At 47.8% G+C, this 14,558-nt stretch overlaps 1 long non-coding RNA gene across 1 annotated transcript in view; it reads right to left on the reverse strand.

Moving 5' to 3' along the window:
* Positions 1–14,558, reverse strand: part of LOC129386444 (uncharacterized) — a 46,891-nt gene that overhangs the window by 415 nt on the left and 31,918 nt on the right. The window contains exon 4 of the long non-coding RNA XR_008613824.2: positions 7,557–7,658. This is a non-coding gene — a long non-coding RNA (uncharacterized lncRNA). The remainder of the gene's footprint in view (positions 1–7,556; positions 7,659–14,558) is intronic.

The following is a 14,558-nucleotide window of genomic DNA, read 5'->3' on the forward strand; positions in this document are numbered from 1 at the left end:
ACATAGAACATTACGGCACATGAGATGACACACATAGTAGGCTAGAAGAACTAATGTGGCCGTGAGAACGAGCATCAAGCAGCTTCAAACAGCTCATGCTACGTTGGACAGGAGATGAGAGGTTGCGGAAATTAGGAGCAATGACGTTCAGACGTAGAACACGCCTCCGTGTTGAACGGTGAGGAAAAGATTGCTCTTGACGAAAAGGGGGTGACCGCACAGCAGGCAGTCTTCATCTGAGCCGCAGTGCATGTCGAAGGAATGGTCAGCCTGCCGAGCCGACAGCTTGTGCGCGAGCCGCAGGGCTCCACGCATGTGCGGCCATTAACGAGGCCCCACGAACTGTGTTCCGCTGAACCGCTGACAAAGCGGACGTCTTGCCTGCAATCCACAACGCTCGCGCCAAAGGGCTGCACAGGAGGCCAAGGCACGCTTCCAGCTGCATTACCACGGCCGGCGGTACTGGCGCTGGTGAATGCCTTGCCCGAGGGCAACGGTCGGGCGGCCGCTCCACGGACAGCCGCGTTCCCTGGAGCCTTGATGGCCTTGATCCCCAGCGTCCGACACATCGGCCTGCTGTCTTCCCTCCCCCGCTGACTAGTCCCGTGTCTCGCCGCGAAGCGTTTCGCCACGCGCTCGCCATACGTGGCCCAGTCGTGGCACAACGCATCATCGGAATGACACAACAGCCCGCTCAACAGGCCCGCTTGTGTGTTTATAATGTGTGACCATACAACGCGCATGCCAGCAGCTAAAAGTAAACGAGGCCGTTGTTCCGGCCACCGAGGTGATTGAGTGCAGCGTCGATGCCCCGTTCACTCCGCCTCCTCGTTCTTGCTGCAAAACGCACTCCGTGCATCTGGAGATCCTCTAATTATCTGTGCGCGATACGCGCATGCGCTATCAGCGCAACAACGCGACAACGGCAGTGGTGACCACGGTGGCCTAAATGCGCCTCGCGTTTCTGTAACATGGACGAAGAAAAAATATTCGCCAAAGACGCTTACGACAGGTTACGTGCGTCAATGTGAAAGCACCATACCGTTTGTAGATCTCTGAACTTCATGAACGCGCTAATGAACGCGTGCCCCTAGGCACGCCTATATTTAGTCAGAACCGTGGAGACGCTGTGACGTCGAGTAAGCGTGCTCGCCTTGCACTACAGAGGCCGAGGCCCAGGGATGACTCTCCGCATGACTGCCATTGGCTGTTTTTAAAGCTTTACTGACCGCGAACTTGCACTTTTGCCATGGCGGTGCTCCGAGGAGGCACATGACGTCACAACGCGCACCTCGCCGCGGATATTTCTCTCTCTCTCTCGCTCCCTAGTCACTACTGCGCATGCGTCACTAGTAACACCGAGCCACAGGTGTTCCGCCGCTGCACAGCGCGCGCCTTTCCGCCGCCGCCGTTCGGTATGACGTCACACGAGTTCCTCGTCGTTGCACTCGCCTCCGCACGCTTCTTCAGCGGCGTCGCATGCCAGATAATATGTCGGAGGATTGAAAAAAGAGCTCGCGTGTGCCGCAGCCATAGTTGAGGCCGCAGTATGAATGGCGACAATTCTGATAAGCAGAAAAAGGCCTCGAATCGACATCGGAACGAGATGAAGAGGCGACGAATCACCCAGGAAAAGACGAACAGCGCGCCAAACGACTGGCTAAACGCCGCAGCATAGCTACACAACCAGACTAACCTGGACTTGCAATCAAGACTAACCAAGGTTAATCATGTTATCCCTTAGCTTTCACGATGTATATCCTGGCATAGGTGAGCTAAGCCACTGCCAATTTTTAAGCAGACGCTCTTTCCACGCTAGCGTCAACGTGCCCTTCATTTACGGCCTAGCAGGAGGGCTATATTTTGTTAAAATGGCAGCGCATACAATTGCTTACGTTTTCATGGCAACAGGTCCAGCGGCCGCTCACCGCCTCCTCACCCTAGCGCTCTTTGTTTTTTTCTTTTTGCTTTTATTATGACGACCCGCTCCGCTCCCTTTGCACCCTTGGACATGCCCCGCGAATCTTTCCTTTTGCTTTCTTTTTGGCTGTCCGCGGCGCGTAGCCTGTTATTTATTTTTTTTTTTTTGATCGCACGCGCTATACCAGACATTGGCATTGTGTGAACTGGCGTTTGGTGCGCTGTGAGTGCTTAGTGTGTTTAAACGCACGCAGCTTTGTCCCTACTTTGAGTATGCTAGCATATGCCAGAACATATATAAATTATACTTCCAACCCACCAGACTTTGGCCCCGTTTTATGCTGATACGCGCTCACAAAATGAACAAAAGTGGAAAATGCATGACATGTACTTGACTACTAAACAACAGAAAAGTTCACAGACGGTGAAATAAAAAAAAAAATTAAACTGAAGAAAACGCGAAGGCCGTTTCATGTGCACACATATAAATAAAGGATGTTATATAATGCCCTAAAGACCAAAGTGTATACGAGCTTCTGATATGAGCACTGAGAGCTTCTCATATACTCACTGAGATATTGTACAAAAGTGGACGACGTGCATGACATAGCCATGACAACTAAATTAAAGGAAAATTCAGTGGTAATGGCAAAAACAACGACACGCAAAATACGTTAGAAATAGAATAAAATGCTACGGTTGTTTTATTGACAGCCATACAAAAAAAGAACTTACTTATATACCTGTACAAAAGTATATGAAATGCGGGACATGTTTATTACTACTGAACAAAATGAAAAAGACATGGCAGAGCAAAAATAACATTGTAGTAAATATGGAAACACGCATAACATTATTTTGCACTTGGCCACAACTTGAGTAACGGTGGCAAGGGGCAGCGGAATACAGTCAGATTTTGCAGCAGCACATAAAAAAACATTCGCAGAAAGGCCTATTCCTCAATCAAAGGCCAGGTGAAATAAGCCAACAACATGACTTTTGTTTCACCACGAATCCAATGCTTAGCAGTAAAATTACGCCACTTAAGGTGAGTGAACTACTGGGATAGTTGGTTATTCGACACAATAAACCAGCTTTGCGCCAAAACCACACACACAAGAAAGCACCGAGATGTGTCCTTTCTTGTGTGTGTGGTTCTGACGCAAAACTCGTTTATTATGTCACTTAAGGCACTACGTCATACCTACTGGGCACTCCTTTGTGTAATAAACACGAACTGCAAAAACCTGCAAATAGGACACTTGCAATGCTTATGCTTCAAAAAAAAAAAGAAGAAAAAAACTCAGTGCCTTCTGTTTTGTGAAGAAGGATGACCAGCGAAGCTGTGTATGTTGGCTCCTTAATGGCGAACGGCACCTCCGCCGCGGGTTGGGCCGGCATTGCACTATCTTCCGGATCGGACCATGTATGGGGAGTGCGTAACGCCGGATTCACCTCCGCCGTGGGTCGGCCCGGCATTGCACTATCTCCGGGTTCGTCCACGTATGAGAAGTCTTAAGAGGAAGCTTTAGCTCGGGACCAACTCCGATGCGGCCTATTCAAATACATGTGAAACGCAAAAACGTTTTTCTAAGATAGCGCCTGGACCGATTTTAATGAAATTTGTTGAATTTAGGAGAGAAAGTTAAATTGTAGCGACTGTTGGAAGCAAATTTCGATTTAGGGCCTGAATTTCGTTAAAACAATTTTCAAATATTCGACCGTTTGAAAAAACTAGAAGAACGAAGTTTACAAATTCATAGCTCTGCATCAAGAACAGATATCGTGGTTCTGGGAACGGCATCCATTAGATCATTGAAAGCGGGCAAATTCGATATGGCATTTTACATCTTACATGAATTTCTTACGTTGGTTACAAGGGTTCTGCAAAAACTGTATTTCTATATATTGATAAATTATTTTTATACTCATGTGCGACATATCAATTTTGTCCATTTTAGATGTACTATTCGATGCAATTCACAGAATTGTATTATCCTTTTTCATTGTTGAGTTACAATGTTGTGGGCTTCATAGTTTCGTTTTTTTGAAAATGTTCGAGTTTTGCCGATGTTTAATAAAAATTTGACGACCTATCTCAGAAATTCAAAACCCTCTGTCACTAGAATATAAGTGCTTTTTTTAAATGCAACAAACCTCGTCAAATTGGGTGCAGTGGTTGCCGAGAAAAACGAATTCTCCATTTACAAGTATTTAGATAGCAGCACACGAGCTAAAACTTCCTCTTAAAGCGAAAGATTTACTCGCTGCGAACTTCCGATTTCACCGTGGCTGTGCTCCGAATAGGCACATTACGTCAAAATGCGTGCCTCGCGGCGGATATTTCTCTCTCTCTCTCTCGCTCTCGCTCCCTAGTCACTACTGCGCATTCGCCATTAGTAGCACCGAGCCACAGGTGTCGTGCCGCTGCGCAGCGCGGCGCCTTTCACCCGCTGCCGTTTCGTATGACGTCACACCGCGTTCCTCCTCGTTGCGCTCGCCTCCGCTAGCTTCGCCAGCTGCGTTGCATGCCTGATACCATGTCATCATCTGTAAGCTGGCTTACAGCACGTTTTATTGCACAGATGACCAGTTCACGTCAGTAGGTTGGCTGATGTTAAAGTTGAGACCACAACACAGTATAACTGTTTCAGCCGAGGTAGGATCGTGTAAAAACAAGTCCCCAATCGTATTTTTTATTATGTCTGCGTTTCTAGATCATACGGAATTGAGCTTCCTCTCTGAGACGTCTTGCATTGGTGTTCCCTCACAGCTGCGGTGAAGTTCGCATGTAGCTGCACCTCTACGAATTTATCGGCGACGTGATGCTCAAGGAGGCATCTGGTGGACAATGTCTCAGTATCGAGTTCTATTATCTTCTGGCGGCATTCCAGGGTTCTTGCTTGCAGTAGTCCTCTTTCAGCTAGCCGCGTCACTTGATGACCGAAGCACCTGGGCACCGGCGTCTTCAACCGTAGTGATGTGGGAGTCAAGTTCTCGTGCTCACAGATTAGGTTGAAGGTGACGCGGCGCTTGAATGTGCTAAACTTGTACGTTAGCCACACGAAAAAGAGTATCTTGGTGGCGGCGCCTTGGTTAAGAACAATTCTGGAATAAATGTAGTCAAGCGTTCGGCAGGCATCTGTTTGGCCAGAAAATATGCTAGAATAAAGTGCAGTTACCGACAGCATGAAAAAAAAAATATGTGAAGATGATGTTTTGCAGCCCCTACGGGTTCCTTGTTTACATGAGGCGGGCAAGGCGCTGTCGTTTATTTGCGTTTGGGTTCCTGTCATTTGTGTTATTTATTTTTTGGTGGAAAGGACGCCTTCCACATTTGGAGCGTCAAAGCATCATCGATGAAGTTGATACATACCTACAGATGCGGCTGCCTTCATTTTGTTTTTGTTTTAGCAAGAGCATCATCTCTTTCTTTTTTTTTGTACTCGAGGAGAATAAGAACATCAAAGTGTAAGGGTCCCGCAGTCTATCTGGTGACTATTCAAGATTTTGATTTTTTTTATTCTCTTCGCAAGCTCGCAGCCGCGATGTCATGTTGATGCAGATCCGTTGCCGTGATCACAAGTATACTAAATTTAGTCTGTTATTTATTGAGCGGAACGAAGAACACATTGGTTTCTGCTGTGTGTTTGTAGTCTCATTCACCAGAATGAGAGCCTTCGTCAGTTTGAACGATCTTTGCGAGTGAGTGGTCGAGGGCTGGGACGAGGTCGGGTGTGTTGTGAGAGTGTCCCACTTTTCTTTAATGTCAGCCAACAGTTCATCACAAATCGCATGGTAGAGCTGCATTCCTGACAGGTGCCACTTAATCATGCCCCATATATTTCCAATGGCATTCATATGTGTCCCTAACGGCGGAAAATCTGCTGTCATGGCGCCAGGACCTTCTAGATGCTCTCGTATAGCGGGAGAAATCAATCACGTCCATGAGCATGTGGTGATTTCGTCGGCGCTCAAATACTCGATGTGGCGCTATAAACAACGGTGGCTGTAAGACATCCCTTAAAAGAGTGAAAAGACAGCAACAGATAACGCTGCAGAAAGCGCAGGAGACGATTCGGTATAGGGAACAGCCCATACAGTTTCGTGTAATTATTAGAGCGAACTGTAGCGCTAGTGTCTATGGGAGCTGCAAGAAGGGCCTTTCAGCCAGCATGGGAATGATGGGTAGTACACGGATTTGCCTAAACTTCGTCCGTGTGGCTTTAAAAGACGTTGTAACTTCGCAAAGTTACAAATTTAGGAAAGTGCGGCGTTATAAATATTTAAGTAAATATTATAAAAATCGTCTGACGGCAGTCTTCGAACGAAGAACCTATGGCACAAAACCTTTGCTAGAAAATCCAGATTTTGAAACTATTGCGCCACCGACGCACAGACAAGCGGAACCACTGCAATTATAAGTGAGTATGCGTGCTTGCAGTGTCTTATTAACTTGTGCATTCAAAAAGTGTAAATTGCTTTGAAATTTAGTCCAGTTAGGCCCAGATAAAGCGTAGTAGTCGAAGCCACAAGAACGCCTGAAGCCCCAAGCACGAAGACCAAACAAGGTTACGTACTACTTATCATTTACACGGTGTATGAACGACTGCAGCGTCAGAGTTTCCTCTAGTAATTTAGAAAACTCTACGGGAAAGCCTAGCCGAGAATACTCAGACTGGCCTGTGCTACGCACTTGCGTGCACGCACTCGAAATGTTTGTTATTCCGCTTTGTCGTACGCGCGTATAGGCTCCGGCTTTGGTATCGTATGGTATGAAGAACTTTATTAGGTCCTGAGGGATCAGTCTGGGACTGATGTGGGCCGCTCCCACGTCGGTACAGAGAGGCCGAGCCCCTCTACTCGCGTGATCTTATTTAAGAATTACAAGGCTGTGGGTTGTATCACAGGTTGGTACAAAATGCTGCCTTCTGATCTGTGATAACTCTCTCATCATTGTAAATGTACTTCGCGAGTCGTTTTCGTCGCATGTCATAACACAGATGCCACATAAATAATTTGCGCCATTTTTCGTTAAACCTGGCTATAAGACCAATAAAACTACGGTTAAGCAACTGAAATATGGTGCCCAATGGAAGGGACATTGACGAGAGGTCATTTTTTTGCATCAAGGATTTTGGTTTATGCTTAAAAAATAATAACCATATAGAAGAGCTGAGAAAGACTATTGCACATACACACACATGCTAAAACACACATTCACACATACCAATGTGCACTTGCATTTCAACTCTGTTGCTTGGGCTTACCAGCAGAAAAATAATAGCACAATCTCCTCTCTTTAGAGATGCGCGTATGCATGCCTGTTTTCTCCGAAAAAAAAAAGAAAAGGTAACGCTTCTAGAAGAAGACCCACCGTGGTGGTTTAGTTGATATGGTGTTGCGCTGATAAGCACGAGGTCGCGCGATCAAATCCCAGCCGCGGCGGCCGCATTTTGATGTGGGCGAAATGCAAAAACGACCGTGTCCTCTGCATAGGGGGCACTTTAGAGATCTCCTGGTTGTCAAAATCAACCTGGAGTCCCCAACTACGGCATACCTGATAATAAAATCGTGGTTTTGGCATGTAAGACCCCATAATTCATTCATTCATCCTTGAAGAAACTTGAACTTACCGCAGTGGCAATCACAGTGTGTGGGTCTAGGAGCGCACACAATATAAACGAAATTTTCGCACACTCTAGACCACGAATATTGACAAGGTCTTGTCTTCGGGGCTGAAACATTTAGGCAAGGAAGAACCTTAGATTCTATGTGGCATAAAAATACGATTGAATTTTCATTGGGAACGAATGATGGCATGTTGTTTGCCGACTTTTCCTTGTAAGCAAAAATGACAGCTGTTACACGCGACATAAAAAGTGCACTAAATAATGTTTCATATCTATCGCTGTGAAAGTATTCTGTCAGATATTTCTGTGGGCCCAAGGCAGTCATAATGATTAAATTGCTTTCAACTACCTCTTTTGTCATCGCACGTCTAGTTAGAGCTCCGTTGTCGTTCACCATAAACTTTTGTAAGGCCCTTATGGTAAGGTTGTTACCCGTGTTACAAGCAAAAACCCTTCAAGGTGTAAACATTTTCACAGTGTGTCATGCACTGGAAAGTCACCAGTTTCAGAGCGATTGAGTTGAAAAGTACTTTCCTCTTTCATTTCAACAATTTGGTATTCTTCTGAAATTTAGAAGTATTCTCGCGTTCGATACAACCGTATTGGACTTTAGTCACAGGAAAGCCTGGGCTGCCATTTGCGAAAACTTCTGTGAGTTTATTTTATGGATCTATATTTGAATAGTATGTTCATCAAATTATCTATCCTAATCAAAACTATTTTACTACCGCTAAATTGGCTGTCCATATATAGCCAATACTTTTTTCTATGGAGTTGATCTAAAATTAATTGATATCCAAGTTATTTGAAGAATTTCTCCCTTACGCTAATAACTTTCTCTTTCAGATTTTCTGTCCCCCTACCTTGAACATCCGGCTGTTTGGACGATTCCCCGTAGTGGGTGAGCGCCATGGTAGAAGGAGCATGCAAGCAAGACATAGCTGTAGCGCAACACAAAGCAACCGTATGAAAAGAAAATGGTTCATCCCTTTTTCAGATAATTTGGTCGTAACATGAAAATGGAACGTGAATTTTAAGAAGCAGTCGCAGTTTTCTCGCACATTTACAAACACAACTCCTTAAACGCCTACTGTTTCGATCGAAGGAAGAAGCAATGGCCGCTGTAGCAAGCAGGCGAGGACTGTGCTGCAGCGCAGCGTAAGCAGCACACCGGAGGGTGTCAGGAATCGTAGGTATATTCAACGTGATGGTGAGGGCGTATTCGCGAAATGGCATCGTTAGTGCACGGGCGGAATCGCGCACGTACACGTGCACATGTTCAAGGTTAAATAGACACGCGTTCGGCGAGCGTGCTTACCGAGTGGCAACTCGGCTGAAGACGAGCTTGCGGTCAAAAGTCAGTGACATTGTGGTGGCAGGCGCGTAGTTAGTGGGGCAGGAAAGCTTCCCACCGGTTCCCACCGTTCCGATCGTGACTGCCCCATACCCCCCCCCCCCCCCTTCGTGTCGTCATGTCTTTGTCCGAACGTACCCCTTTCAGCTGCCCCCGCCTCATGTTGACTTCTTTGCATCCCCTTCAAAAAGAAGTGGTGACAAATAGTCATCCAACCTGTTAGAGCTAATCAGTTACTCTATACATGCTGAGCCCATCACTGTACGTGTGTTTGCTTATTTTTTTCTTTTCCTTAAAGCCTCTATAGTTACCTATGCCTGTAACTCATCCGGTCGCATTGCCACGCTTACTTATCCTTTCCAATGACCGTTTTTCTTTCACTGGCTAACAAATGCTAAAAGTTATCGCTCAGCGCAAGACGCGACTTTCTGTATCGGAAGTTTCTTGAGTGTTATCGCTGGTTCTATCTCTTGTCTATGATGTCGGCGAGCCTTGCGTAATGAGATCGCGGGTGAGATGCGAACAGTGCTGCACATTCTAAAATTTATGCGAGCGCCTGTGATTACCTATAAATAGCCGAAGCGTCTGATCCACAGATCAGATTTTTACGATCAACGTGTGTGCTAGCGAGTGTCGTTATACCCTAGTGTAACTTGTTTCTGAAGACAAGGGATAGCTAGTTTCGTCACTCGCCGTTTTGCGACGGTGTGTGTCTTCACCGTTACAACGGGAAATTTTCAGCGTTCATCTACCGGACGCCCGCGTCAAGCCGTGAGCCATTCCCAAAATGCAAAAACAACGCCGACGTCATCCTGAACCATTCAGCCAGCCTCTGGCTACGAAACTTGCCCCCGAAGCACGGTCTTCTGCCGGAGCACACCAGAAAAACTAAGGCCAAGTCAGCAGCAACGATCACGGACCAGCTTCACGTGGTGCCATCGTACTGAAACAGCCCATGCAGCCACGGACTTTCCATGGATCAACGTTTGTCGGCCTCAACAGTTGCCGCGAAACTTGCTAAAGTGTAGTGATGTTGAAGAACTCGAGCTACGAAGGCACGTTGTGCAACGTATACTTCTCATTGGAAGGCGCCACTAGGATGTGGTTTGAGAATCTAGAGTCCACACTCACAGCGTGGGACCTGACTCAAAGCAGGTTCCTGCAGAACTTCACGGTAGCTACAGCGCGACAGAAATGGACAAAAAGAATATAAGGGACACAATACGGCGCTGACTATCAACTTCTTGTTAGCCAATGCCGTATTCTGTCCACATATATTCGTTTGGTCCGCGTCTGTTGTGCTGTAGCTACCACAAAGCTTCACCAACTCACCGAATTTCCCATCTTATTGAATCCTGTAGACCTTCACGAGCATCTTCCGCAAGGAAAAGGCGGAAGTTCTGCTAGGAGTTCATGTGGAACTACCTAATGAGAACCTCCCAATCTTCACGTAGAAAATTACTCACCGCTTTCGAGATGCCTACCCTTAAACGTTGGAAGACCAGAAAGTTCGGTTCCTGATGTGTGTTGTGGAACAAATGTTCTTCGCAGGATTAATTTAGAACCCACCGAAAACCAACACGGAATTTCCAACGGAAGCTACAACCATCAAGAACAGGCTAGAAATGCGCCCCAGGCAGTACAACCGCCGCACGCTGACTTCAAACTACCGCGCAAGTTCAATAAATGGGCGCCGGTGATTTGCAAGGTCATGAGGGAGATCGTGTGCGAGAAGCTGCAGAAGTTTTGCCTAAGGCCACAGCTCCAGGTGGCCTTGATGGCTAACATTGTCAGGAAGGAACTTCAGCGGTCATTAGAAGTTCTGGATGTGCAGCCTGAATCGCTGCATCCCCAGCTTGAAATTATGACCTGTACCGCTGCTCACGCCATTCCGTTCTGCCTACGCGCCCGTGTGAGAGCGCCGTAACTCCGCTGACAGCCACTGTGGCCTCCAGCGCTAGCCCTCGCGCCTGCCAGCCAGCGCAACGTCTCGAGGAAGACGGGTGTTTGGCGCTTCCTCAACCGCCGTTCATTATTCTATCACTTCGCATAAGCAGGCCACGTCTACCGCCGATTCCCATACAGCGAGATGAGACTACGAGGTTTTGCCGTCAGCGTGCCGGGTCCACTGCAAGGCGAACGGCTTTGTGAGTTCACCGAATACACCCCAGCCACTCAATGGCCACCACGACGACTATACCATTCGCCGTCGATAGGACGCTACCTGTCGCGGTACTGCCAGCAGTACACTGGCCCAACCTATGGCCGGTCTGTCAGTCCAGCTACGTGTATACACCACCAAAGGAGTTAAGCGGATGTTTGTCCTGTGTCAAAACCACCGCAAATCCTATCCAGACGTCAACGCGCCGTGGACAACGAATAAAAGCACCCACCCCACCCTTACCTGGAAACCTGAGCAATGAATGAAAGTGAGTGAACTCCGACAACGTATTGAGAAGCGCAGTTATTTGAACGATGGCCACATTTCCCCACCGCACCTCCTATCTAAACGACAGTGAAGTGTGGATTAGACGGTTGAAGGGTGCTCATACCACCATTACCTGGGAACCTGAGAAAAGGTGACAGGAAGGGAAGCACGACAACGAATTGATAGGCGCAGTTAATTGGACGAGTTAACTCGCCACCCATCCCTCGACACTTATGCAGCCGTCAAGACTGCGTGCAAACCGGGTGCTGTAGGGTTGCACGAAAGGCCCTCAGCCCGACCTTCACCTGGCAGCCGGAGTGCAGAAGAAAGCGAGGAGGGACAACAACGAACGAACTAAGTGTCGCCGGCTGATTTGTTTCCCCAGATCCCAAAACCAGTTTCTTCGGAGGCGGAGTTACTGCGGGTTATGGCGAGCATGGGCGTGGTATCGCCACGGAGTCGACGATGGTGATTTGCTGTTGCGCAGTCTTCAGATTCCCTAGTGGATTCGCCTAGGGAAGACGCCGGATTAAAAGCAGGGACTTTTCGAGAGTGAGGACAGAGAGTTCTTATGTGCATGGCGACGTTTAACTTGTTCCTGCATGGAGTGGGCTTCCGTACTGGAGCCGCATAACTAAGCTAAATGAACCCTTTTCCCTTCATTTTCTACAACCTGACATAGTGGTCGACGGGCTTGGTGGATTGCATGCCCAGAATGCTACCTTAACCAAAACAATCCTTCTTCGGAAAACGAAAAGGGGCTACCGCTAGATGAGTGGTTGCTGTTCGTCGGCATGCCGACGATCCTCCGTCGACGATGACATGAGTAGCGGCGTAAATTCCAGAGCTTACGCGAGCACCAGCGATTACGCAAGGAAGAATGTCCTTGTAGTAGATGTTCTACACCGTAGTGCACTGCAAAGCCTGCGGCACGTAACGGAGATCGACAAAGTGCAAGTGCCATCCATGATACCTACTGGCTGCAATGGCACTATCGGCGTCATTTATGATGTCGATATTTCTATACCAACCAACGACTTACAAATATTAATAAAGCCAACTACACAATGCACTCTCATCACGCACATATCAAGACTTGGCAACACCCGTTGCCTGAAGCTGTGGTTTGATGGAGAAAGCCTTCCCTCACACGTCAAAGTTGGCCACGTCCGCCATCCAGTCCGCCCATACGTACTGAAGCCCCTGCAATGCTACAAATACTGCAAGATGGGACACGTAAAATGTGTCTGTAGGAATAACCTCGTGTGTCCACGGTGCGCCGAATATCATTCAGTAGATGCCTGCCGCGCGACTGTGTTAAAATTCCCTAACTGCCATGGTACTCATGAGGCCTCATCCAATGATTGCCCGCGGGTGAGGAACGAGCGAGCAGTACTCAAACGTATGGTACGGGACCATTCAACACACAGAGAGGCTGCCGCTACTCTCAGGCGACGACGACATCGTCGCACGAAGGATTACGTCTACTGAATAATATACGCCATCTTCCGGCAAAGCGGCTACCGTATCAACGCCAACTTCCACAAAGACCGACAGTGCGAAAACGAAGGCTGGGGCAACACTCTCACCTCCGTAAGAGTGGCCTACACTTCCACGAGCACAATCTGCCTCTGAGTCACATAAAATTCCGCCGCCCTCAATGACCTCACGAACCGCGGATCGGACGACGACTGAGGATCGCCAAGTCATAGTGATGCTGAAGCCACTTATGGACGCCTTGCGCATTCTACTGAGCAGCATGAAAAACCCGTCGGCACAGAGCGCACTGCAGGTGCTGGACACCTTGAGTCCGGTGCTTGCCGCTCTAGGGTAAAACCACGGCACGAGAGATGCCATCGTTTCAAGAGGAAGTCAAGAATGCATCTGTCTTTCAGTGGAATGCCAGAGGGCTTAAGGCACGCATGTCCGACTTTAGACAGTTTGTCTTTACGCACCAGTTCCCCATTATCGTGATTTGCGAGCCCAACCTGTCAGCTCCCATCAGGCTGTCCGGGTATGAGTGCTTTATGTCCTCTACCCACAGAGAGTGCAGCAAGGCTGTTGTGTTTATACGCCGCGACCTGATTTATGTACATCACCCAGTGCCTCCTGACGAAGCAAATCAATACGTTTCCTTAATAGTGAAGAAGAAAAAGCTCACGTTCACAATCCTTGGAGCCTATTTATCTCCAGCAAGCCGTCTAGATTGTGAGCGCCTACGGGGAATTTTAACATCGTCTCCACAGCCGTGGGTGCACACTGGTGACTTTAACGCCCACCATTACCTATGGGGAAGCTCCAAAGTTAACTCTAGAGGCAAAACTTTGGTGTCCTTTGCCTCTGAACGCGAATTTTGCTTGTCAAACGATGGAAGCCCTACTTATCTGCGTGGATCAGCGTATAGCAGCTGCTTGGACCTAACCTTCGTTTCACGTTCGCTTTCGAGAAGAGTGCACTGGTTTTCGGATTTAGAAACACGGGGTAGCGACCACATCTAAACCTATTTGAAGATCGAAGGTTTGACTAGCTCCAAGTCCTCCAGAACCATCCAGTGCACCGATTGGCTTAAATACAAAATAATAATGGAAGACTGTTGTCGTGACGGCACCTCCTATAACCTACAGGGCGCGATAAGGATGCCATACAAACAACCACGCATTTACTTTCGAGGAGTTCTTCCCGCACCGATTTCTACATCGAACTAGCAAAACTTCGAGCAATTCGCCGTCGTGCGGAGCGAAGATATAGAGGCACGAAGTCCAATCATGATTTGAGATTTGCTAGACGAACACAAAAGAAAATACAGCGTCACATGAACAAGCTGGCTTCGCGACAATGGGCATCTTTTGCGAGTCCCTGGATCCGCGAAAACCTTTGTCGCTTATATGGAGAACTGTTCGTGGCCTTCGCACATTTCGTCAGCGCCACCCGTTTAAATCTCTGGCACTTTATCTACAATGTAGAGATACTGATGTCGCTGAATCTTTCTGCAGAAAGATTGCTGGCGAGGCAAATTCCCATGGAATGGGTACGGGAACGCTCGACCACCCACCGTTCTCACGCGATCCCCGCATGGAATGGCCTTTTACTATGGAAGAACTAGAAGCTGCGCTGGCTTTGTGCAGGCGTTCTTCAGCGCCAGGACCTGACGGCATTAGATACCGTGCCCTGTGTAACCTAGGAGACCAAGATCGGAAGGCACTCTTGCTCCTGTACAACGACT

Source organism: Dermacentor andersoni, chromosome 4 (genome assembly GCF_023375885.2).
Source record: "Dermacentor andersoni chromosome 4, qqDerAnde1_hic_scaffold, whole genome shotgun sequence".
Lineage (NCBI taxonomy): Eukaryota > Metazoa > Arthropoda > Arachnida > Ixodida > Ixodidae > Dermacentor > Dermacentor andersoni.